Source organism: Pipra filicauda, unplaced genomic scaffold, assembly GCF_003945595.2.
Source record: "Pipra filicauda isolate LSUMZ 115617 unplaced genomic scaffold, ASM394559v2 scaffold86_size2582843_pilon, whole genome shotgun sequence".
NCBI lineage: Eukaryota > Metazoa > Chordata > Aves > Passeriformes > Pipridae > Pipra > Pipra filicauda.
The window spans coordinates 1,440,691-1,468,621 of record NW_024105053.1 but is presented as its reverse complement, the minus strand read 5'-3'; the positions used below and the strand labels follow the sequence as shown (position 1 = coordinate 1,468,621).

Sequence of the window (27,931 nt, the reverse complement as noted above, 5' to 3'; positions counted from 1 at the left end):
TTATATCTATATCTATTGTGCCTTATTCTGAACATATGTTACCAGTTCTAATTTATCTTACACAATTTATGTTCAAAGTCTGGCACATCTTGTTTTACCCTTGGGTTTCGAGTATGTTTTCTCACCTGCGGCTCAGCTAGTTGTCAGTGTGTTTATCCTCTTAAACAGAATGAATGCTCCCAAACAAATTATATCAATTACAAGTTCTTTCTTAGCAGCACAGGAACAGCATTTGTCGGAGTGAATCATGAACAACACCCGGAATGCACTGTTTTCTTCCTGCCTCTTCTGAATTTGAAGTAGCATTTCTCTGAGTATATGCTCAGATAGACCTGTCTTCAGTGTCAGCAGAGAGGTGACTCTTCTTTTCTCTGGTGATTTCTGACAGTAAAGCTCGTTCTGCCCTCTGTCCTTTTTACCTCTCACCATACTGCTACTTCTCTTTTACAATAACAGATACAGATGCTCAAGCTGTGCTATTCAAAACAGCTATTTTAACTGCAGTTATAATAGTTGGTATCTACTGATATTTGATGTTTTCCTATACAAACACTGGTAACTTTCTAGTTGAATTTCTTTGTTTGAAATTCTGTTCACTAGAGGATTTGAAGATTTACTGTAACCTTGAATAAAGTTCTTGCTGTTCAATTTAATGAAGTCTTACTTATTTTCCATTTTAAACATGAAAATTGTGACATTTTCTGTGACAAGAATTTGCTTAATGGTGATTAATAAAATATGTAAATGAAGTGGACTTAATCTGTTTTTTGGTCTGTTTACCATTGGATAGCAATAGAAAGCTCTTTCACTAAAGCTGATATCTGCTGTGGACGCACATTCAATTCAGAAGAGTCATGTAAAAACAGAGTAGTCCTTATCCTCCATTTAGAGAAAGGTGTCATTCTAAGATTTAGGTAGATATTCTTTATCATATTTGGAGTAAGAAAAGGCTCAAGCCACTAAGGGACAAGTGCATTTTAAGTTATATTAAATCAAAGAAATTCTGTACTTTGGTTTGATTTATCTTCTTTTTCTTTTTTTTCTTTTTTTTTTTTTTTGACAGATTAATGCATGATATTACTTGAATGGGCCAAATAAAACACAGAAAAATAGTTTTAATTTTTAAACAAAAAATAAGCATCCCTGACAGGCTTTAAGGCATCAGATTTATCCCAGTATGTGTATAGGCTATGTAAATAAAATTTAATTCTATAATGAATAATATGATACGTGGAATCTAAGATTCATATAATTCTGTTTCTGGAGTTACACAAGTGCTTCTTGTGATTAGGTGCCTAGAGATCTTCTGTTCAACAATCCCTTTTAATGAATGTTTTTAACAGTTTCGGTTTCGTGGTGAGAGAATAACCAGATATAGGATGGTCAGCATAACCAAAATGCAAATAAATGAAGATTTATAAGAAAAAATATGTGTAGATTGTGTACAGGCATGCACATGTATATGCTTTTAAATATTTTTTAAAACATTCAGTGATTTTGAAAGCTCTTTTGCAAACACAATGATCAGTGTTTCAAATGACTAATAATAAAATAGTTTTTGCTTTCTTACTGCTGCAATGTAGTTTCTTTCCCATAAAGTTACTTATTTTAATGAAAATAAAATAATTACTTTTTTCCCTGAATTTTAAATGAAATTCACCGATTTAATAATGCTTTTCTTCCATCATGATGTTACATTTGAATAATTATACAAATACAACTTCTTGAAATATTTTTTGGGTCTCTTCCAACTGAAATATTCTTTTTAGGTTTTTTTCTGTTCTGTTGTCCTGTCCTGTCCTGGTTTTGAATTTGTCATACATGATCTTGTTTGTGCAAAAGGACGAGAATGGGTCTATCAGTTTTTAGTAAGTATCTCTGGCTCGCTTTTTGTGAAATAGAGGAAGTAATATTGCTTTCCTCATGATGGTTTTTGATATTTAGATAATTTGTTTCCATCACTTAGTATTTGTGAACTACTGCTTACAACCTTTTTGTAAGATTAAAATAGGTATTTCTGTCCTGTGTATAACATGTCAGCACGTAGTACAGCAGGTGCTAGAGGTGTAGTTTTTCAGTAATTCTAACATTTTATTTTATTGAACTTTGTAATTTATTATAATCTCTCTGTACTATGTCTCTGTCTGTATGACACAATTTTTTTAATATGTTTAGGTTTTTTTCCTTCATCTTTATAGCTTCCGTTTTGTCTGTGATGAAGATATCCTTATTAGTGGACTTTCTTGTTGATCACTCATTTTCAGGGAGGATCCCTTATGGTGTTCTCAGTATGCAGGTGTGGTTCAGCCATGGTTTATCGTGCCATAAACTGTAAAGTGGAATTTAACAAGCAGAAAAAAACACATTTTGCGAGGTGATAAACTGCAGGAAATTCAGGACAAATAATGGAAAAATAAATGAAGTAATTACTAAATAATGGAGGTGTCAAATCTTTATAAGGAGTTAGCAATTACAGTTTGCCTCAACAGGAGATATTTGGAGGTATGTATGTATATTTTAGATACCCAGGTATAGTGTCTATTAGTTACATTCTTAATGCTGTAATTGGAATTGTCTGGAGCAGTGTTTGGGAGATGAATGGAATAACAGTTTGAACCCTATTGTGTGAAAGAGCAAAATTCCCAACAAAAAAAAAATAGTAAAAAGCCCACTGTACTTCTGTGAGAATTTCCATTTCAGACCGTAGCTGAATCTCACTAATATTTCTCCAGCCTCTCTTTCTTATATGATCCTGTCTTCCTCCTTCTTACTCAACTGATATTACTATAATTGTTATCGACAACTGTCTGTGTGACTTTCTAAGTACTCGGGAAGCATATTATCTTTATTTCTGTCAGCTTTTGTTTTCTCCTATGCAAGATCTCATCATCCTTCATGTTTCTTTCTTCTATCCCTCATCTTTCCAAATTGTCCTATTTCCTCACTGAAGAGAGGACTTTTTTTCGTCTTTACTCAGCTGAGATTTCATTTCTTTTTAGGTAGAAGACCAAAAATTCTTACATATATGTGTCAATCTGTAAAACTCATTCCTTTTTCCACAAAGGTTTTGTATTGGAGACATCTGGATATGGCACTTGAGGATACCTTTTAGGGATGATTATGGTGCTGCTGAATTGACAGTTGTACTAGATGATCTTGAAGGTCTCTTCCAACCTTGATGATTCTGTGATATTATGATGGCTTTTACATCAGGTCTTGGCAATGTAAGTAAAACTCCTAATCTAAGTATATAGGATTCCTCTGCAAAAGAAAGAAGATAATGTGTAAGTTTAAGGGAAATAATTTTATCCTAGGATTATTAAGTCTAGCAAATACTGTCAGCGGCTCTTTATCAATCTGCTGATCTACAGCAGCCAGAAAAAGATATTTACAGTGAAAAAATTATGTGTGAAGTGTAACTTGGGGATCAAAGAAATTAAGCTAAAGGGCCTAAAATGTCATCCCCATGATTTTGTGAAGTATTGTCTTTATAGGCAGCTTCAAAAGACAGATATATCACAGCAAGTAACAGGTCTTTGCTAACTTTCAGTTTTGTTAAGATAAACAGAAATTTGCTATCATATGGCTTAGTGAACCTAGATTTATCACAATCTTTCAAAAACTACTGATGTATGATAAACACTTTCATTATGTAATATGAAACACATGGATGCTGTATTGCTGGCACATTGAGAGCCTGGAAATATTTCAACACCTTCAAGCTAGAAAGTATGCAAAACGGTAAGATAAAATCATTAATAATCAGGTTCTGGATAAAGATTACACAACCACTATTGAAGCAATTCTCATTAAAGTGGTTTTTCTGGATGGGACATGCTTTATAGAATAGCAATGCCACTTTCCCAGAGAATGCAAGCAACGGCTAGCAAACCTGAATGTCAACAAATTAGAAGAAAAGGTTCTGATTAACTTTTTTTGGGAAAAAAAAGTCACCGTTTTCACTAGAATCTTAGATGTGAAGTTGTAGAGCAAAAAAAAAAAAAAAAGAAAAACACAGTAGAATAATAAAAGAGAGGAAGCACAGGCCTTTTAATTCAGAGTCCATTAATAAGCGATAAGAAAACAATAGGGTTTTTTGAGTGAAAAGAGAATTAAAGTGGGGGCTATTTGCTTAGCTGGAGAATGTTGATATATTTGCTCAATCTTTAAAATGTTTGTAACCTAAAAATCTAAGAAAAAATTTCATGATGAGTTATTTTAACAGAAAGATGGCTATATTTACCGTATTTGTATCCCAGTCACACACACCTGGAGGCTTAATGAGACTATGTTTTTCATGCCCCAGTAAGATGTCTGTTTATACTGTTATAACTCCTGGCTTGAACAGATACATAGTAGTTTGTTGTTGAGATACAGTGTAATCTATTTACAGTATTTTTATTTTCCTTTAATATTTTGGCTAGAGTACTGTACCATTTAATTTGAAGATTTACTTTCAACCAAGTTGCAAACTTAGGAAATGTTTTTCATTTATGGGAGCAGTTTAGTTTCTGTTCTTACACAATTTAGTATTTTTTATTTACAATTTCAGATTGGTTATAATGTGAAATTCTGGAGTTTGGGTTGTGAGTTTTTTTCCTCCAGTTTGGCAGCTTCTTTGTTATTTAATTCACTTTGTGATAGATCCATTTTATGCTTATTTTTTAAAGAAAATAAAATCAAACGCTGGGACACAAAACAGTAGTTCTTGCAACAAAATGCCAGCTGCTAAATCATTAGGAACCCGTCTGACTTGACATTATAATAAATATGCTGGATCTCATTTGTGACAGGTGTGGTTCTTTGGTGGCTTATATAGGCAGACTATATGTTTAAGTGAAGTAGAAAATTATATGTTGTAATTTATAGTTATTGCTAGTAATTACTGTTTATTGCATCGCCATGACTCAGAAATCCATTTATTATAGGAGTTAAACACAAGAGATGATGATGCCTGAGAACATGTGTGAAGTGGAGATTAAACCATATTTTCTAGTTTATTTTTTCTTTCTTAGTTTGGCATTTGACTTTAAACAATGTTTTATCTGTAGCAGCTCATCAGTTAATATAACATGGGACTAATTATCATGTAAACTATTATGTGTGCTATCCAAAAATGGAGACTGAGCTATCCACTTGTTCTATTGTCCTTACAAAAATGGGATGTAGTCTGTCATTTAACTGAGGGACAATCTCTGAAGTCACCACAGTTTAAACCAGCAGTTGCAGCCAATGTAGACCGTATTTGTTGCTGCCTAACTGATGCTTTGGTGGTCTTGCCCAACAACCTTTTCTTTGGTCTTAACTTTAGTATGTTTGGTATGATTTCGTAAAGCCATAGAATGCTTTGGGTTGGAAGGGACCTTAAAGGTCATCTCATTCCAACCTCCTGCCATGGGCAGGGACACCTTCCACTAGACCAGTTTTGCTCAAAGCCCCATCCAACCTGACTGGCCTTGAACACTCCTAGGGATGGGGCATCCACAACCTCTCTGGGCAAATTCATCAAAATTGTCTTTTTTGCTAAATACAGTGAATGCCAAGTTTTTCTTAATTCAGGAATGTCTTCTGAATATTTGATATTGAATTGTCTTACATCATTGGAAGTGACTATGGTGTTGCAGCCTTTTAAAGCTGTCTTCTTTGATTTTAAGTTAGTTTGTAAGATGTTTTCTTAAAAGAAATCAAACTAGAAGAGTGTCATCAGTCTAGTGCTCTCCTGTTCTTTTCCTTCTTGCTTATTATGTATTTCTCACCTATTTCTCACTTTAATCCCAGTCCAGTCAGTCTGTAAGAGTATTTTTCCATTATATAGCCTTTAAAATTTTACCTGTACTTTTGCTATTAAATTACTTATTGTATATACCTTAAGTTTCTGAATTTCCTTTGACTTATTTTAGGTTCAGTGCTAAATTAAATGTTATCATGCATAGACATGTTTTTACATAATTTTGGTATATTTTTGCTTGACTGTTTTTGTATACTTTTCTGTAATGGAAAGTACATGAACTGCCTGGTTTCTGCAAGAATGTGGTTTTTTTTTTCACAACTAACATTAAATTTTGGAAGCAGGTCATCTGATTGTAAAGGCAAATGTGTATTTACATCATGGTTGGGGTTTTTTAAACATTGATAGATCATGTGTATAAATGTTTTCAATGTTTCAGAATAAAGTTTAGTGAATATATTTTAATGTACATGCGTATCTATATGCAAACATATATAACTCATATATATACATACATAGTATTACACATATCTGTACCCTAGAGTTGTGAGAAAATATTCATCATTACTACCTTAGTGTTGTGAATGAGTGTTTTAAGGTCGCTCAAAGAATCACCAGCAAAAGTATGAGCAAAAGCAGGTTTAATATTAAAGCGAGTGTGACAAAGTTGTTGGCAAGGTTCACTCTACTTGCTAGATGGTTAAAGCCCACAGAGGAAAAATTGAACTAGAACCTAAAATCATTCAATCTAAAACTAAAATCAACCAAAAATGATCTACATGGAGGCTGGGAATGGAGAAGGGGTAAGGATAGGAAAGGGTAAAGATCAAAAGGAATAAGAGAGACACTCCCATTGAGTCACAAGATTCAAAGTGGACCACTTGCCAAACTTAGCCCCAGACTTGACCAATAATTTAGGCCTTAACAGGACTTAATCTGTATTTAAACAATCTAACAAAAGTTTCTATAGAATTTACTGTAGGTACAACAGTAACTTACAAATCTAAAGTACTTAAGGATCTAGGAGAGCAAAATTCATAGTACATTTGCCTGAGCTTATTCACACTCACAGACACAGAAACCTGAATGAGTATGTACAAGGTATTCACCTGTGAAAAATTCCCCTCGAATTCATGAAGTATTCACGTCGGATGCCTTTGTGTCTTCTCAATGGACAAAGGGTTGAGGCTCGAGAAGTGGGGGTATCAGCCCAGGATCCATCATAGGCATTTGATGATCCTTCAAGTAGAGCAAACTTGAGAGTTTGCTGGCTCTGAGAGTCATCTCACTCAGAGGGAGATGCTGGTCACAGCTCACTGCAGGCCAGAAGAACTCAGTCACAGAATCATTCAGGTTGCAAAAGACCTGTGAGATCGAGTCCAACCTGTGACCAATCACCACTTCATCAACTAGACCATGGCACTGAGTGCCACATCCAGTTGTTTCTTGAACACCTCTAGGGATGGTGACTCCACAACCTCCCTGGGCAATTCATTCCAATGTTTAACAGCCCTCTCTGTGAAGAAATTCCTCCTGAAAGAAGGGTCTCGCTAAGTACTGCTGTTTATAGGGTTGCAAGAGAATTGGCTTAAGTCATAATAATTTTCATCTTGGCCAAGATTTGGGTCAGTACCTTTCTCTGGTCACAAATATGTTGTTCCAGACAGGAAAGATATGTTTCCAAGGCTGTTTGTTAAATACAGGAGCTTGTTAGACTGCACTAGTTCCTGGGAGCAGACGGTGGTTTTGATAAGCTCAAGAGGGGCCTAAGGCTGGTGTTGTTTGTCAAGGCTGAGGCCTAATGAGCAATTCTGAGATCATAGTGTGGCCTGAGGGGAAGGCAGCAGGGGGATTCACCACCACACTTACTTAATGGTTTCTGCTTACTGCATAAGAAAGACGTACTTAAAAGCGTACATTTTAAGAAATGAAAATGGGATTGACATGTAACTTTCAATTACTATTCTTGGCCCTGGGAGAAAATCTTTATCTTCACTTTAACAGTAGTCATTGTCAAAAGAAAAAAGAGCAATAATATTGGAAAGGAAAAATTAATTTTTAACCGACATAAAAATCTGTTTGCTTGTTTTCCAACTTTTTTTTTTAAATAATATTGTAGTGATATTGGGAAAGAAATAATGGCTTCTACTGTGTTTTAAATATTTTAAGTTTGTAAGCTAATACAAGAAATGACTTGGTACTGTGTAATTTAACTGTATGAGTAGAATAACCTGCTCTGAGAGATGATGTGAACTTTGTAATAATTTATGCTGTCTGTTAAGAAGTTTTTTTCTGATTTTTAAATCAAGGTAAATCTTGCTACAGGCACAGCCATAAAAAGTGAGCCTTTTCTAAATTAATAAGGAATGGTATACCTGTAAGACTACTGGATTAGCCTTTAAGGAGCATAAAAGGCAGAAGCAGTACTTCTCAAACACTAAACAAAATGCATTTCCTCCCCTCGATACTCACCTTCCTCCCATCACGGGAAGTAATATTCCTGTCAGACATACAAAGCCATACAGTCCCAAAATGAAAAGATAAATAATTGAATGCAGGAATATGAGTCGATACAATTAATTTCTATTCATTTCCCTTACTCCTTATTTGCATCATCAAAGATGGTGATTTGATACTCCGATGATCAGGTCTAAATGTCTTTGAGTGATGTTTTAGTTATAGAGACTTGGTTGCCTCTGCCTTGCTGCTGTTTTCTGACTGTTCCCCGTATGTGATGAGATTTTATTCTTGGAATCAGAGGAGATTCGGTGACCTGAAGAAGTTATCTTTGCAATTACTGAGTCAAAAACAAATTGAAAATAGGAAAGCATAATGATGACAATCTCAGTCCCTGAAGTGTTTGGTCTGGATTTTAAAGAGAAGTATCAATGTATGGGTATACTGTGTCCTGAGCAGATGCCTCTTAAGACTTAGAAGCACTTTTGAAGTATCATCTAGATGCTGAACTGAATTTACTCAGACAGTTATTTTGAAAACTCTGAAAGCCTGAAGAGGTGTATGTAAAACCAACAATGATTTTGGTATATATGATACGGTTTACTTTGTAATGCTGTAGCTTTCTTCCTAAATTCAGCTCCTTCCTTTTGCCTTATTTAAATCTACCTGGAATAAAAACAGAACCAAAAAGGGAATGTAGAACAATTGTATCATTTAACTAATCCTCTCCAGCAATTTTAGTACAAGTTATCAATATAAATAGTGATCTGTAGATAATGCCAATTGTTCTTCAGACATTAATTGGGCTAAAGCTTTGTGGCAGTTAATATTAAAACTAATACTAATTTAAATCCTTAATTGCATTTAAATGTAGATTTGCTTATGAAACAAACAGCTGCACCTTTTCCATCATCTTTATTAATCGGCCATTTGAAATATGCAGCAGAGATTTCTGCACCAGCCAGTTATCAAAAGTTGTGCAGATGTAATCACACTATCTTTAATTATTTGTTTTCCATTAAATTAGCTTCTGTGATCTCTGAGACAAGAGTGACAAAAACTATGCATATCTGTCTTTGCAGATAGTATTATTTGCATTAATAATTAACACAATAGATTAATCAAATAGTGACAGTTTGTGGGTGAATAACACAGCAGATCCATCATCATTACACTTCTGAGTGTATGACTGGGACAGAAATTTGGCTGTTAGCCATCGCAATGACGTGGCTTAACTAATGTGATCAGTCTTGAACCAGACTGAGTCAAAATTTTATTTCCCTGGGGAATAGAAGCCCCAAGGTATGTTCTAGCCAGTTGATATGATAAATTATTAAATACTTTTTGTGACAACAAGGGATGGCAAATATGCTATTTTGTACCCTTTACAAAGATTTAAGGAGGTACTTGTTCATTTTTTCCTTCTTTGAGTTTTTCCATTAGTGTATCATTTTCTGTTAATGTTTTCCATCCTTTTTCCAAGATAGTGAGTGCTACTTCCAGTAAAATGATCTCCATGACAGGGAAGCCACCTCTTCTGGAAGTGCCGTTTTATTGACTCAGACATTGCCACTAGCATTTGCAAAATTCAGACCTGGTAAAAGCTGAATGTCTTCCTACTCTTAAATAAAGAAGAAAAATTATGAAAAGGACCAATACTGCAAGAGTACAATATATGTATTGCACATATGGAAGTTAATGTACAGGGCAGGAGGTATCCTGTCACTTTATATTAAAAAAGTGAAAGTTAAACCACTTTCCATTACAAGTGTAGCATTTCTATCTGAAAAACAGATTCCATGCAACTGGGAAGATGATTTCAAGAGCAGAGTGAATGAGAAGGTTAGTATTGGGAGCCATGTGAGGGACAGGAAACTGAGGAAGCTGGAGGATGATAGTCACTTGGTTTGGGATAGTGGCAGCGCTAATAGAACTTGGAAGAATGTAGAAGGTAGGATTTGCTAACCAGAGAGGGAAAGGATGTAGGCAAGAATAACAGAAAGGGGGGTAAGAGACAGATTGGTGGTGTTGTGGAAGTTGAAATAGAACAGCCTATGCAAAGTGCCCATGAAAACAATGTATTTCCTTATGATACCTATAGTGATTAACTTACGGGAGTAATAAGAGTTTCTTTTTCTTAACTAACCTTAAAATTTAATATTTTCCTCATGTTGAGAATCCTGTATTTCTTATTAAATTGTGTACTTTATCACTCTGTGTCTTGCCTTTAGGCCCACCCAGCTTCTTGCAGATGAGATGGCTACTGACCAGTTGTAAATCTTTTCATCCTTCTGCTTAGGAAGGGATGACCTCTCTATCTAGAAACATTCAGAGGACTGAAGCAGGAAGCAAATGTATTGTTGGAAGATCATGTCCTTCTGGTTCTATCACTGTTTTACAGACAGTAAGAACATCAAGATTGCAAAAAATCAGTTGGTACAGTCAGCAAAATAGAAAAAACTGTTTGTGGGTTGGTTGTTTTGCAGGTTTTTCAACCATTCGTACAGGCTTATATTTTTCATTAGAAGGTCTTTAATATCATTTAAGGTCATTGAACTCTGACTGTAATCTGTTAATGAAAACTGACAGTTCTGAAAAAATGAAAGTAACATGGAAACCTGGAACATAGAAGGCAATAGTACACAGGAAAATATAAGTACAAAAAACTAGATAAAATGTTCTTGGTTAGTAGATGGAACTGGATGACCACTGAGTTGCATCAAGTGCCACTGCAAGTTGAACTGTACTGTCCAGTTGTTAATACACTGGTGTTGCTAATACACTGGTTTACCACAGTCTAAAAATCCTGGGAAACGTGCAAGATTGCATCTGTAGTAGTTCTTTTTAAGTATTTGTTATTCTTGATCTATCTTACTTCTGGTCGTAACTGATGTGAAAGCTTCTGACCAGGAAATTCATATCCAGAGATTATCAAGTAATTATCAAGCTATTAGCTATTTTTGCTTACAATTTCCAGTATTAAAAAGGGGGACAAAAAAGTATCTTTGCTCTTTCATTCCCTCAGTATTTGTCATTTTGGTAGACTTTGCCCTCAAATTTATTTTGAATAATTATTCTTTGAGTGTATTCAGGTAATAATGTACTGCCTAGGAAAAAGCCAATTCCTGGTCTTTCCAAACACTGAATACTGCTTAACTAATAATCTCTATAACGTGTTTTTTTTAAAGTTTGCAGCATGAAATTGCTGCAAGTATAATGAGATGGAATTTCATTGTGTTATTTAATTCTGAAGGAGAAAAAAAGATGTTTTATGCAGTTTAAAGTTTCTCATTTCTAAATAGCAAAATGTAATAGATTTGTTGCATTGTGTTGAAATGTATTCATCGTATAAACAATTATTTTGTTTTAAAAAACAGGTTCAGGAGACTCTCAAACTCTTCAGCAAAGTTATATGCCATTTAGAACTTGTAAAATTTCATCATCCTTCTAGATGCAAATGAAGAAATATAACCTACACAAAGTCTTTTACAGTCTGTAAAATGTGATAGATCAAGTGAAGATCTTGATAGCTGAAGAGTTTGAGACTCTGCCAGCTTTTGTAAGACTTAATCTACTGGGAGAAAAGTGAGGTCAAAAAATATCACTAGATATCTGTGCTTCCTTGTATGATGTGCTGACTGCATTGTCAGTCTTCATTCCTTTGATGAAAAGAAACAAACCATTAGATGTCTTTCTAACTCAGCAGTCCAAAAATACTGTTGTGTAGGAAAAGTATATAAAAGGAATATATAGACAAGCAGATAGTTAAACATGAATTACTACTGTAAAACAATTAAGATTACTGAAAATTACTTGAATGTCTGAAAGTAGTTGCTGTAATGAAGCATAATTATGATACAAAAATCGAAATTGGAACTGCAGTGATTGAAAATTTGTTCAACGGGTACATGGAGATGCTGGCAATTTGGTTGTTTCATTTTGCTATTAGATTATGGTAATTACCTCAACATGCTTGGAAAGAGATCATTTAGTGTGACAAAATGAAAAATCTATCATCATCACATTAAAAATTGCATTATCTAATGCTGAAAGCTAGATCAGATTTTAGGAAATAGAAAATTTTGTGTCTGATTTTATATCTGATTTTAATGTCTGTGTCTACTGGTCCCTTTTTAACCCGTGCCTAACTTTCCTTTCAGATACTGGAGCCTGAAAGAATACATAGAATTTTTGAAACAAGAAGTGTGAAACAAGTCCTTCTACTACTCAGGCCTCTGCCTGTGCAACATGATGTAGGTCATTTAACCGTTTTGTCTCTGTTTTTTCCTTTGTAGACAATGAAAACATACTATGTTCTGTATTTTTAAGAAGGCTTTGTTTGGATTAAATTCCCTAACAATCATGATGAAAGCTTTAATTTTACAATTGAAATTAATTTAGTACATAAAAAATGTTTGGAAAAGAAATGTTAAATGAAACCTTACTTTTCAGCTAAAACTATTAGTTAGATTTGTAACACTTTTACAAATAATAGCAGCTGACCTAAGCCTGAGGTATGTCAGGCTGCTTGTTGTTACTTTTTTTGCATTGTTACTTCATGGCTTTACAATGTTTTAAGCATTTACCTAGTAAATGTTCTTACTGGCTTCGGTTCTGTAATCTTGTGTGGTTTAAATAATTTAATTTTTTTGGAGCTGTCAAATTATTATTTCAGTGTTTAAGTCCCGGTGATCTGGAAGGATCTATTCACTAGCGCATCCAGGAAAAAAAGTGATCCATAGGAAAAAAATCAACAAATTCCGATATATAAGATATACAGAATATGGGGAGAAATGAAACAGAGTCCTTAGAAGAAAAGAAATATTTAATTCTCTCTATGAATCAGTAAAGTCTTACAAGTTTCGGTTCAGCATCCATGTTAACACAGTATTAGCAGATAATTTGTCTTGCAGATATTATCTTTCAACTGATCTGTGTTACAGTATGATTAATGTGCATTTATAGTAACTGAAGGAAGCAGGTAATAGAATTTTCAGAGGAATTTCTTGGTGACCTAGATTGGTAGAACTCTGCGAAAGACAGGGCATAAATGTTTAAGACAAAAAGAGGGGAATGTATTTGGAATCCTCAGTAGCTCATATTTGAAAGCAATTTCCACAGCATGTGCTAGGGAAACCATTCACTTAAGGGCCTCACTGTAATAAAATAGCGATTGGGGTCAGTATGTGAATTTATTTGTAACTTGGTTTTTAGTATAACTTTGTTTGTTTTCCATCCATTAACATTAGTACAGATATATTTTAACATAATTTTTATCTTCATTCTTACATGAATACTGTAGGAACTTCGGGATTTGGGATTCCTCTAGAGTAGGTGTAAGCATTTTCTACCATGTGAGAATCTTGCTGTTAAGCATGAACTAACCTTGAGTATGCTTGTATTCTTTTTGATTAGTGCCTTTTCCTCTTTCTTATTCCTCCTTCTGTTGCAGAAGGCCCTATATCCACCTAACTTTGCTTTTACCTTGCCCAATATATACTAGCCTCCCAAAGGAATGAACTTGAAATCTTTCTTGTTTATTTACTAGTCATTCTTTTAAAAGAATTTTAAGTTTAGATTTGTCACGTAAGTCATTATTCTCTTTTAAGCATTTGTAGTTATTTCTTTCTCTGTTTTTCAGCTGTAAAGGTAGTTATGAAAAGTACGTAATTAATTAAATTTTGAGATAGTTATGAAAATTCACTTCCTTTCATAACTATAATCTTTTTTTTTATTTAATACAGATGTAAAACACATTATGTCAATACAACTGTATTTGCAGCTCTCATCTGTTTCAAAATTTCTAAGAATTAACTCAGGGGTTTTATTGTAAGTACGTCTTTTTCTAATAATATTAGCTATCTTTCTAAATGTGGTTGTATTTCTTATAAAAGTCTAATTCCTAGGTGTGACTCCTAGTTCTGCATCATTACAATTTAAAATTAATGGTTAATTAATGGTTCTGTTGTGTATTGATATTATTTTTAAAATGTACAAAATATTTTATAATTTCACAGAGCACTGGTAATGCAAGCTGCTCATAGTCTTTACAGACACTCTTTTTAGCAATACTTTAAACAGCCTGTCATTTTCCAAAACCCCTTAATATCTCTTCAATGTCTTAGATTCGCAATGTGCACATTTTGTGTGGTTCAGTCACCTGTGTAAATAACAACTTTCTCAGAACTGAAATGAGCAAATAATTAATTACTAACAGTTTTGCATAGTCAATATTTTAGTCAAACTAAGTTTTGACAAGTTTACAGAAATTTTTGAGTTTTAGTCTCAAAAGCATGAAACATGAAGAGACTAAAATACAAACAGTATCCAACAAATGCTCTTACTTTTTTTAATTTTTTGTTTTGTTACTAGGCCTACAACATCTTGCTTATCACTGGACTATCTTAGTATCTAAGAAAATTGATATTTCTCTCTCACTGCATTATTTCAAAGGTCACAGTTTATGTTATTAGTTTTTTATTTAATATGATGTCTGTAGTCAGGTTATACATTCTATGTTTTTTGTTTACTGAAAGCAGGAGAATTCATAGTTTTTCCAACTTCCCAGGGCTAAATTGACACATATGAGCCAGATAGATGAAGAAATCTTCATCATTGTTTGTTGGGAGTTTAAAAACAAATCTAACTAAACAAAACCAAATGAAAAGCCTTCCCAAACCCCTCCGAAGCCCCACAGTAATTTTCTTTACATTTTCAGCTCCACTGTTCTTGAAGATGGAAATTCAATGTCATGGGAGGTTGTGTTCATAGTTGTGCTAACCTGATCTTTTTTTATCATGTGAGCTTGTACACTTGAGATATTTGAAAAGAAAAACTGAAAACTGAAATTTAACCCTATTCAATAGGAAATCAACTATATGAGTAGAGTGATGTATTCTTGGTGACCTGTGTTGCTAAGAAACAAACTGCTGTCTTGTCAATTGATTAAATCCCTCTCCTCTGAGTGTTTTTACTGGAAGGTCCATTGCAATACCCTACTCAGGCTCGGATGTTGCACATCCAATAACCAAGAGGTCAAGCTTATGTGTGCTTCATTCCTAACATCAGTCTTGCTTCATCTCAACTAAAATCACTCAGACATCTCTCAGTGAACATCTCGTATAAAGTTCCAGTTACTAGTACTGAATTTGCCTCATGCAAGTTGGGTTAGAACACTCATGAGCACATAGCATATTTCTGTTATATTAGCCGGTGCACACATAAGAAAGATTTTTAACAACGTTTTGTTTTCATATTAGATTATTGATATGTGGTCACGTAAAAAGTCTGCCACTAGAAAGTTATCCTGTCAGCATTGTTTGAACAAATTTAAACCAATAAAGTAATTTTGTATAGGATCTATTCTATGCATTGCAGTACTGCAAGCTTCTGGTGAAGTACAAGAAATCGTATGGCTAGATTTACTGCTTAAGTTCTTTTTACCTATACTTACTGAAGAGTATTTCTAAAATAGGACCTCCTTATTCAGCTACAGATCTGATAGGTTTGTGTTCTTGTTTCACACTTTGTCTTAATTACTGCAATTTCCCTTTTTTAAACTTCGAGAAACATAGCCTTCTTCCACAGTATTTATATAAAATGTTGCTGCAGTGCATAGTTTGTCACCATTTTGTTTCCATATCCACCTTTAAACTTGTTCCCAGACCTTTCACTTTGGATCCCTACTGCTCTCTCCGTTTCTGTGCTAGCCATTATTAGCCACTTGTTGAATTTTCAAATGGTATTTTTTTTTTACTTTCTCTCATGTTGTATTTCCCACTTGATAGGAATTTATATAAACATTCAGTAATGCCCTTTTATCCCATGGCTTCTTGCTGTGACTTTTGCTCCCTGTGCTCACTAAGACAAGAACTAAGTTTCAGGAGTGTCCAACCTATGTAGGGAACATCTTTAATAGAGTGAAGATCTCCACTGCTTTTATTTTTAGCCTTCAATGGCCTGTAGAAAATAGCTTTAAATAACAGATTTTCCTCTGGGATATACCCTAAACCTGGACATCACATATGTCTTTGGATGCTGTGGTAACTGCAGCTGTGTTGTCAAGGAAACAGCCTTGTGCACAGTAGGCAAAACCAATGAGGATTAAGCAAGGCTATATTATAGCTAAGTCCCTGTGACCTTATCAGGGATCAAGATCTGTCTGTTCTTCAGTGTGCAGGTGTCGCTCAGGAGTGAGGTTGATATACACAGGCAAAAACATATGTGCAGTATGCCTGATGTAAGTATCAGACCTGGATTATTCTAAGAAGTGAATTCATTTCCCAGTTAGATGGATTAAAAGACTCCATTTGTGTAAGTAAAATCTTTATATGAAATTAAATAATAGAAAAGTTTCTCTGTAATCTATGAAATGAGGAAGAGAATTGAAGTATAATGAACTCTGTAAGTCTTTTTAATCTTTGTTGAAAATTCACACAAAAATATACCAGTATCAAAATACCATAATTTCTGAGGGATAAGAAACAAAGTTTATAGAACCCTGAGATGCAGAATAGTTGTCAACTGTTTCCAACACAGTGTTCTTCTTCAGTAGTAAGAAATAATTAATGTGTCACTACAGTACACTGCAACATAGATGTATTATTTCATCCCAGCTTTTTGTATCTAAACGAATGAAAATCCAAATGGAAGTGAGATAAATTAATGCAAGAGAAAAAGCCTAATTGCTGGTGGAGTAGAAAGTTGAAAAAGTTATTTAAATTACTCTTAGAAGTTAATTGTTTTCTGCTTAAACTTTAAATTATTTTTACCTTTTGTTTCTAAAGCAAAATAGAATGTTACACATTAGTTAAAGCTTTATAACAAATAAGAATGAGTGAAGGAGCGACTAAATTCTACATGCTTTGGCAGAGTCCCTGAAGTTTATTGTGGTTTTCTTTTTTATATTGTCACGTAACGTCAAAGGTGATTTAATGTTTCTTAATTAGCCCTAAGTTTTAATTGTTAATCTAAGTGTTTCAGCTGTTATATTTTTCTTTTTTCAGTATCTCTTATGTTACAGGCCTATTTAAGAAAAATTAAAAATCAGTATTAGTTTGTCTGCAGATAATGCCAGACAAACCTTTTTTAATAGTGGTACTGTCCCATGTACTGAGAAGGGAGCGACTGAAGCAAACTGTGAAATGAGACACATCTGATTAGGATAATGATTTGACTTCTAACATTATCTTGCAATATATTTTCTTTCTTAATGAGTTTTTTCCTTTCAGAGGTTAATCTAACCCTGCCAAAACCAATAGATTTTGTTAATTTTATTATTACTTTCTGCCATCCCAGTGATTATTTTTTTTCAGTTCTGCATTTCATTCTTTTTTTATACCAGTTTATTTAAAATAACTGGTGGGTTTTTTTCCCAAAATTACTATCATTACCATTTCATCAAAGTTACAGAAAAATTCTGCGTATGAGATGCTTCTAACTACAGAGAGTTCAGGCATTTTGCCTGAATGTTTAAAGCCATTATAGAAAACTTGAAATTGACGTGATTTCATTGCTTCGTTTCTGAAGCACTCTCCTAAGATATTTCTATCAGAACATTAGGGGATTAAATAAAGCAAGAGGACAGTGAAAAATTGGCCACTTCTGTGAGCTGAATATGATGTCAGCCTTCTTACCTATGCAAAATAGACAACTACGCAATAACGCGTAAATAACTACGCAATAGAAGAGTTAGAGATGAGACCGCATTTAATACTTAAATATTTAATGCATAAATATTTAAGAACATAAAAACATCAAAGTTGTTACAATACATGCAGCAGTTAGCTTAAAAGACTGTGACTTAAGTCCTTGGAGAAAAATCCACTATGATCCAAACATGCTTAGAGTAACAGAGCATTAATTTGCAAAGTAAAAGGATTAGGAAACACGTTGTACCTTCCCAAAATATTCTCATTCCCATTTCTTCTTTTATTATTAATTTATTACTTTCAATTTGCTGGTCATGTACAGAGCTGAATACTTTTCATAATTTATTATCTCCATCTCGATCTTCTTCCCCTCCTTGCATTTTTTTCTAATTTTGTACCAATAAATCTGTCCTTATTTTCTCTTGGTCCATCCTGTATTAGAGCTCACTAGTATGAATAATCTTAGCCATTTATTACTAATTTAGAAAACAATAAGTGCAATCCAACTTCTTTTTTTCTTTAAACCAACTTTAACAGTGTTAAATTCCTGCAAGTTATCTACTACCTTGCCACTTTCTAGGAAAATCTGTAATCCTGAACAATAATCATAGCAGCAGCAGTCTCTCCAGTTGTCTTGTTTGTGGATAAAGAGGCAGATCAGCCTTTTGCGGCTCATAGGGTGAGTTGGGTGAATCCAGGACATGTCACCTCCCCTGTGCACGTGCCGTGCAACTGATCCATGAGTGCATAACAAGTCTTAAGATACTTCTGATACTGTTGATTTACAGCAGGCCATCTGTGCATGGCCCAAAACCATGTGTCCAGGTGTTCCAACCTGTTTAATACATACCTTTTTTTCCATGTGAAATGATGGCAAATGTGATTTTCTTGTTCCATTTTAAATTACTGGTAAAACTTTGTCCTGTCTATTCTAAATACCTTGTCCCATAGACATTTAATTCATTTGATCAAATTCAGACATAAATTCAGGAGTAGTCGTTGGAAACATATTACTGTAAAGTCAGATTAATTCTGTAATATCATTATGGAGGAAACCAGAACTAGACCTACAGTACTCCACTCATGTCTGATTTTTCTTCCTCTTTCATCTTATATGTCTATTGACAGTGCTATAAAATTACAAGAACAGTTACACCAAATCAAAATGTTCCCATTTGTCATATATTGACAACAAAACCACAGAAAAAAAAGGCTGTGGAAGACCTTGGGTGCTTAGGTTGCTGTTGTCAAAGGGCTGAACAGAGAACTGTAGTTTTAATTAAAATAAATAAAAGCAAGCTCTAATTTAGTCCAATGTTCTTCTCAGATGTATTGCATGTGAATTATATACCCATAGATTATGGAACATTAATTCCATTGTTGTTATGAGATTATGTGTTTATAGGAAAAAACTGTATTAATTACTTCTGCACAGCATTGTAATATTTTGAATTTGGTGCACTGTTCATAACCCAAATATACAAATCTGTATGTTGGATGCTTTTTTTTTTATTTATTTACCTTTAGACTCCTGGTGTATACGTTTAAGAGTTTAGTTTCTCATGAGGGTAACTTAGTAGCCATAAACCACTTTCTGAACAAGCTTTGATGATTGAAACACTCAACCTTGACTATGCTTATTCAGGTTGGGAAATACAAATGCTTTGGGGGGTATATTAATCAACAGATGTGTGGTTTCTTTAAAAAATAACATACAGCAATATGCTGTTGCCCATCAGTTTTAAGTCAAAGACTGTCAGCCACAGTAGCTATCTGTGAACAACTGAACATACTTGTAGTACCTATTTTTGTGTCACTGCAATAATAAGTAGCAATTGATAGACAATCCTAACAGAAATCGAGGACACTACTCTAACAACTAACCTGAAGTACCTTATGCTTTTGCAAATTGCTTGCCCTGTTTTCCTGAAACTAACTGCATTTTTTTTCTATAGAAAATTATGCAAAATGTTTACATCAAGATATTTGTATTCCTCTGCATACTTGGGTGCATCTTTTACTGTTGTTTGCCCCATTAGTATTTATGTTACATGTGTTTTATATACAAAAATACTCAAACAAATAGAAAAATAGCCAGCTTTAGGCTCTAAGATCTGTTCATATTATTTAAATCAATTCACTGTGAAGATTTTTTTTTTGCGCATGTATGGTTCACATTCTGATTTTTGATTTACAATCCAGTTTAAATTTGATGGAGAATCAACCCAAAACTTAAATTGTAAGACTGTTAGCACTATCTCCAACTTCATATCCTCCTTAAGTTCAAGTTGTCTGGCAGCAGCAGTAGTTAATCATATTGTCTTGAGGCTTACTGTTATCCAGCAAGCAGCATGCAAGCTCCCCTATGGCTCACTTGATCTTCCAAGAGACAGCAAATGACTTTCAAGTAGTGGGGAGTAGCTGAGTGCCTTCTCCTGTGCTTGTTCACATCTCAGCTCAGAGAGCAAGGAGGCTGCTGCAGCCCCATGGAACTGTGAAGTTATAGCTCAGCACTGAGGGAGAGTGAAGAGTGGCTCTCACAGCTCTCCTCTCTCTGTAAATAGTGAAGGTGTTTTGTTTCAGAACCAGAGTAGTTTGGCTTAATCACTTAATGTGGAAGCTGTGTGATACTTGCCATAAGTGCAAGCCTCATTACTTCATTTTCAAACACCTTAAGAAAGGGGGTGTTTATGGAAGACTCAGCGCCTATTGGTTTTTTTGATCTCTTGGTAAGTGCTGTGCATTTTTCCATATTATTTGGTGAAACAGTGCAAAACATGCATATTTTCCATTACTACTTTTATTTAAAGCACCAGTGTTTCAGAAGTGACAGAACCAAATCCAGAAAATTATTAGTAGAAAAATTTAGATAAAAGGTTCAATGGATTCGCTAACGTTCTTTACTGTCTACATTTCAAGTCTGCAATCTTGATAAAACCTGAGTAAATACTGATGATGCTTCCACTGAGAGACATTACATTCTTTTAGAAGTAATAATGTTCAGCCTGAGAAAAACACACAGAGGATCATTTGGATTATGAGTTCTGCTTTTAAGGGTATTAGCAGGCTCATATCCAAGAAGATGATAATTCCAGTGCATTTTGCTTAGAATTTATACTGAGGCACATGGTCACTAACACAAAACTGTTCTGCTTCCTTAGGAGAAGGTATTTAAGTCCTTTCAGTCACAAGAACATAGAAATGGCTGCACTGGATCAAACCCGTTCATTTTTGATGTATTCAGCCTCTGATTGGAGTACATAACTCATTCTACAGAGAAAAAGGCAAGAATCTGTAGCATTTACAGAATAATCAGCTTACTAAAGAAAATTTCATGTCAGGTTCTCCCTGCTTGCGAGACTTGATTTATATGAAATTACTCTGCTAAGTTGAGTGCAGTGGGGAAAATGAAGAAATGGTGAAAGCTACTTCTTAGTTCTTTTGTGTGAAGGAGAACAGTGTGACTGATAGAAAGGAAAAGAAAAGACAGAGACCCACTGGCAGTGACACAAGTAGCTGACAGTGTGCCCTCAGTAGTCCATATTTGATGGATACTACCTGAGCAAGTACAATGAAGAAATTGGGTAAAATTCAGGGTACAGTTTCAGGGAGTGGGATATGATTGTGTCTGTCCTGAGTGTGGTGAGAACCCTGGATATATGATAAGGAGAAGCAAGAGACTTTTGGGATATTGAGTGATGTTACTTACGTTTCCTGATACACAGGTTTGGTAACAGTCATAAAAGTTCTGATGTATGATATCTGAAGAGCTCCGTGTTCAGCCCCTGATAAGACAAGCACCGCAAGGCCGAGAAAAAGATGGGTTTTAACATTTCTTTTACCACATTGGAATTTACTGTTTCTGAGTCACAGCAGCCCGGTGTATTTTCATTGCATCCTTTCTAAGCTACAGATTCCAAGACTTTTTTCTCTTTTGTATTGTATTTTTTTCTGTACCTTTCCTTGTATTTTTAAATTTTATTGAAATTCCTGTCTGAATTCCTTCTGTTATTTTTGTATTTTTCCTGGGCTTTTTTTGGTTGGTTTGAGTTGGCTTGGTTTGGGTTTTTTATATAGTATTTTTTGAACTGAAATCAGTTACTACCGGTATAGATATGCCTTTGATTTTTATAGTCCTTATGAACACTGATAATATTGTCTTTCATTCTAAATCTTATGTTTTGTTTAAGCTTTTTTATTGAGGAGATGTTTTTTTGTAAGTTGGTTTCTTAATAGGTACATTTGATTGCGTCTCCAGTATATGTACAAGTAGTTGGTTATTTTTTTCTTTCAGTATCCACTGGCTTTGTAGTTACCCAGAAAATTGTACTTGCTGATGTGATTTTCAAAGTGCCGATGAAATCTGTCTGTGTTCTCTTGGTTGTAGAGCAGAGCTCAGACATGAAGCACAGTCAGCTTGCATGTCTCATACAAAGGTGTTTGTGGAGATGGAACTAGAGGTTCTTGCTGTTACCTCACTTAGTCATATATTTCTCCCAGTATATTCCTCTTTGCTTGAGATAATAGAATTTCAAAGATCTGAGGTTATGAACACCCTATTTAACACAGCAATGCGGTGTTTGGACAACCAGAATCACAGTTAGGCAAGCAGATACTCTGTCATCCAGTGATCCCTTTAGTCAGGTGTCTGATGTGTTCTTAAGTGTTCAGGATTATGGGTTGCAAGCCTTTTGAATTCCTTAGCCTATGATATTAGGTCTTTTTTTTTATAGGTCCCACACTATTTAGTAGGGTACATTCGTTATGTACAGGGTAAATGTCTCCCTGGAATGTCTTCCAAGAATTTTCAACTAAAGTAACTCTTAAATTTTCTAAAAATATACTTACATGCAAGCTTCAGCAGGATCCAACAGAAAAAAAACTAATTACTTGTGTATTTTACAGTGTACTAGAAACAAGCTGTACTTACCCTTCTTCTGCAACTTAAACATACTTTTCCATTTAAAACTCCTTTCAAATATCAGACTTCAGTTTTGGCTAATACAGAAACTTACAGTGGTTAGAACAGGTGTTAGGTCTGCAGTAATGACAGGTATTAGATAAATAGTTCCTGTTTTGCTGACTATGTGAGCCACACATAAACTTTTAATATAATCTGGCATATGTACCTGACTCTGCTGCATCACATTTTCCCAGCAAGGTTCTGTTTAAATACTCCATCTATTTACTGGCATTTTGTCCAGAAATGTGTATTGCAGGAATTTTTAAAATAAGAATTCTAATCTATTTTATAATGTTGTTGCAATTTTATTTTTATGTAGTAAGTGTTCAACTTTGGTTGCCCATACTGGAGTGTTAATGTCTTTGCCTACTTTATTTGAGCTAAAAATTCCCTCTAAATTTTCTTTTTGTTTGCATGTCTGCAGTAGATTTCTCCTGTACACTACCTTAATGAAAGGAATTGGGTAGGACATTAATGCCATGCTGGGCGGCAAATACTTGCCAATGCATGGCAAAAATGGCAAGGTTACTTTTCAAGATCTGCAATTCTTTGATAGAATAATTCAGTTGGAAGGGACCTACAATGATCATCTAGTCCAACTTGTTATCAGAGAATCATATAATAGTTTGGTTTGAAAGGGACCTTAAATATCAGCTAATTCCAACACCCCTGTCATGGTTAGGGACACTTTCCACTAGCTTAGGTAGCTAAAAGTTCCTTTCAACTTAGCTTTGAGCAGTGTCAGGGACAGAGCATCCACAACTTCTCCAGGCAACCTGTTCCAGTGCCTCACCACCCTCACTGTAAAGAATTACTCCCTCATGTCTAATATAAACTTACACTCTTTCAGTTAAAAGACACTCCCCCTTTTCCTGTCACTACATGCCCATGTAAAAAGTCCCTCTCCAGCTTTTATGTACTGGAAGGCTGCTTTAAGGTCTCCTTGAAGCCTGTGCTTCTCCAGGCTGAACAACCCCAACTCTCTCAGCCTTTCCTCATAGGAGTGGTGCTCCATCCCTCTGGTCATCCCTGTGACTTTCTCTGGACTAGCTCCAACAAGTTTTTGTCCGTACAGCTGTATGCAGCACTCCAGGTGGAGTTTCACAAGACCAGAGTAGAAGAGGAGAACCACCTCCCTAGACCTGCTGCCCACATCATTCTTTTGATGCAGCCCAGGGCACAGTTGACTTTCTGGGCTTGCAAGCACATGTCACTGGGTCATGTTGAACTCTGCATCCACTTACAACCCCAAGTCCTTCTCTCCACGTCTGTTCTCAATCCATTCTCTGCCCGTCCTGTCTTTGTGCTTGGGATTGCCCTGACTGATGTGCAGGACCTCGCTGCGCTTGGCCTTGTTGACCTTCACAAGGTTCACACAGGCCCACCTCTCAAGCCTGTCACGATCCCTCTGGATGGCATCCCTTCCCTCTAGTGTGGCACCATGAGAGGCTGTCAGAAAAAAAAAAAAAACAGAGGGAGGTTTCCTCAGAGAGGATATGTTGGAAAATCAAATGTTTGTGACAGTAGTAGATCTGGAACAGAATAAAAAAAATGAACTGTTGCAAATTGGTAAAACTAAGTGAAAAGTACTCATTGGTTTTGAAGGACCATACCTCTAACACAGATATGCAACCTGTCTTCATTTCAGCATTTTCCAAAGCAGGTTACTAGTGTACATGCCTACGTTCCCCTCCTTTAGCCCTGAATGTAAGCTAAGTACTACTTCTGTTTCCCACACATTTGCAGTCTGACAACACTGCAAATTAATTCAGTTCACCGTGGGAAAAGCTGCAGAACAGAACAGCCACAGCACCATAAGATAAGTGAATATTAAATACCAACAAAACAGACAATTGTATTAAAATGATTCATGCAGTATCTTAGAAAAATAACAAATCATAAAAAAAAGAAGAAACACACTGAATCAATGGCATCCTGAGGTTGAGTAATCTCACAGGTACTGCTTTTGCTGAATTAATGGACTCAATGAACTTAAAGGTCATTTCTAATGAAAAGATTCTATGAGTCTGTGACTAACATTGTGCGTCTTACTTAACTATTAGGATCTATTTAATAGCATTGTGTTTCCTTTTTGCATCAATAATAACATTTGAATTGTGTCACTAGATTTCTGAGAGGGACCATTTAACAAGTAATTTATAGATGGGAAGTAATCCTCAGAATGGAACACAAGGAAGTAAGCACAGATAAGGCAGATAAAGAACAAAAGAAAATACAATTTTTTTTAATCAAGCAAAAGAATGGAAAAATATGATAACTATATGGAATTATTCTTTAAAGAAGCCATCAAGAAGCCACAATAATAAATAACAAATATAAATCTGTAACAGATTATTATTTTACTAAGTATACCTGTTTTTTATACCTGAGGAAGCAGATTATTTTTTGTTTAAATATCTTCCAAAAATAGACATGCTTTTTGTAAGATGTTTTTTTTTCTTTTTTTAAACCTAACAGAACAGATTGGCTGCATTGTCTCAAAGTTACCTATACTGATTTAAACCAGATGCAAATTTAGTCTAATAAATTTAGATTATCTTCATATAATACTCCCAGTTAGAATAAAAAGGAATGAAAGTCAATACACAGAAGGAGCAGAACGTAAACAAAATTTTATACTGAGTAATCGTGGTATATTCATTCTTCCCTTAATAGCAGAGGTTTTAATCATATCAGACCCATAGAGTTGTCCAAAAACAAGATCACAGACCTGCAGTCTTACCAATTCCATTTTTTCTTCAGAAAAAATGAAATTCACTAAGTATTTAAAAAATATTTAGTATAAATTTGTTATATTAGACATATGAAAACTTCAAATCATCAGTAAAGACTCCAGTTATAAAGGGTAAGCAAATCAGTATTATCAGTAGATGGTTTATGCTTAAGACTATCAGCACATCCCAAGGAACAGATTTCATGGGGACACAGGAACCATTGGAGAGTCATAAGAACAGCAGTCAGTCTTGAATATCTTACTTGGCTGGATGGTTGAACTCAAAGAGTTGGAATCAATGTCTCAATGTCCAAGTGGAGACCAGTGACAAGTGGTGTGCTCAGGGGTCCGTACTGGGGCCAGCACTGTGTAACACCCTTGTCAATGGCACTGAAAGTGAAATTGAGGGCACCCTCAACGAGTTTGCTGCTGATACCAAGCTGTGGATTTCCTGACTGGATTCACTGAAATAATCCATTATAATATTGTAAACTTTTGCCTCAGCAGTGCACCCCTGTGGAGTTTACCTGGTTGACGTGATTGTTTGCTTCTTGCTCTTAGATTTCCTGGTCTCCCACGATATATCACAGGCACTGTCATCGTCCTAGTCCCCCTGTCAGTATTATAGTCTTAGAAACCCTATGCTTTCCTACTTAGATGAGAAATCCCAATCCATACTGATCCTGTTTTCCTTATTACTGCAGTGAACTCATTTATCTAATTTGATTCAGGTATTTTAGTGTTTAGCACTACTCCTCTGTTGGATTGAACAGTTTTTCCTATGTTTGTGTACTGAACACAATAAGCATTCCATTTAGTATTTTTGTTTCACCACGTTTTTATAGGTTTACAATGTTGTTAAAGTAACTTAAAAGTGGTTGTTTGGCTTCCCCCATTTTACTTGTTGGTTTGTGCTTGCATGTTTTCATACCTTTGGTACTATTTTTTGAGTTACTATACCCTGTTTAAATAGAACTCTGTTCTTAATCAACCAATAAACTGAATCTTCTCATATCTGCAAAACAGTACAATTAATAATTTATTTTGCTCTTGACTTCTTTACTTGCCTTTCACTTCCACCAGTACAATATAAACTGTATGATGTTACTGTCTTAAAACTGAGAATGCCTAAAACAAAATTACCCCATACTTAATGACTATAAGATTAAATGAAAAAGCAAACACAAAAGTTAAAGAGAAGCAATTAAGCCGGAATTGCAGAGTTTGAATGGAAAGCCACATCAATGGCTTTATGGATTGTTTTGTTCATGGATTGATGTATGTTCTGTGGGAGGAGGCTGCAATTTTGATCAAGCATGGTAGGGACAAATTAACGTTATTTCTGTAGGTGCACTAAGAAATGCAATTATGCAGTAGATCATATGTGAGTCTGCGTTTTTTTCCTGGTATCTTGAGTCACTGTTTTACACTTCCAGGAGACTGAGAAGACTATGAAGGAATAAGATTTTCAATATTAAATAATAAAAGGTCTGTACAAAAAATTAGAGGGAAATGCAAGATTTTTTCTTTGCAAGTATTTATTAATTTCCTACTTTAAACCTCCTCTGGTTTTCTAGGCATTTGTAGATGCCATTTTCATTGAGGGTATGAGACTATACTCATTAAATGCTACAGAGATTTTCACTCTCAATCTTATTTTGCATGCTTGGTAGTACTTTAGATCTGAAGTAATGAGGAACCACACACTTCATGTTTTGTTATTTTAAACTCAGAGTATCTGAGAAAGACAGCTTAGATTTTAGCCTGTTTGTGGATGCATAAAACCCCTTTTCCATTACATTCATGCACAAAGTTTCTGTTTATATATCACTCTTTGGCTTGATTACAGCCTTCTGGAAATTATTTTGATTTGCTTTCCTTATTCTGTGGAAAGGTAAAGGCATTCAGAGAAGGATTTTTGGTTGTGTTTTTGCTCTGTTTAATAACAGATGAAAACATCAAAACAAGATCTTGACAGAGATAGGAAAGAAATCAAATTACAAGAATTTTCATTATAAATAGATGTCTAATTACAATGCAATAGCCCTTGAATTTATGTAATTACACATACTCAAAAATCTCTGTGTCATGGCCATAATGAAAAAGCCATCATTTCTGTTCAAAAGCACTTCAGAAAGCAAAATTAAGTCTGCCAGCACATTCAATTTGTCCATCTTTCACAAAAATTGTATCCTATCTTCAGTAAGGAAATTGGTGTTCTGTCAAAAGCAAAATAGTTATAAGAATTTCTCAGAAACAGGAGCAGAGTTCTCATCACTCCTTGAAATTAAAATTGTAAATATTTCTCTTCCCCCTTGCTCCCTCATCTGTTTCATTTCATGAGTATGTAGGCCCCTGACCTTGGCCTGATGGACAAGGAAGTTAAAATAGCAAACACT

The 27,931-nt window shown here is 34.9% G+C and overlaps 1 protein-coding gene across 3 annotated transcripts in view; it reads left to right on the top strand.

Annotated features, from left to right (window-relative positions):
* PRLR (prolactin receptor) overlaps positions 1-27,931 on the top strand; it is a 156,126-nt gene that overhangs the window by 7,921 nt on the left and 120,274 nt on the right. For 2 of the 3 annotated variants that reach the window (XM_039390781.1, XM_039390780.1), the window contains exons 3-4: positions 12,346-12,438; positions 13,930-14,014. The gene's annotated coding sequence lies outside the window, so the exon portion shown is untranslated. The remainder of the gene's footprint in view (positions 1-12,345; positions 12,439-13,929; positions 14,015-27,931) is intronic. The other variant, XM_039390782.1, reaches the window with a different exon arrangement.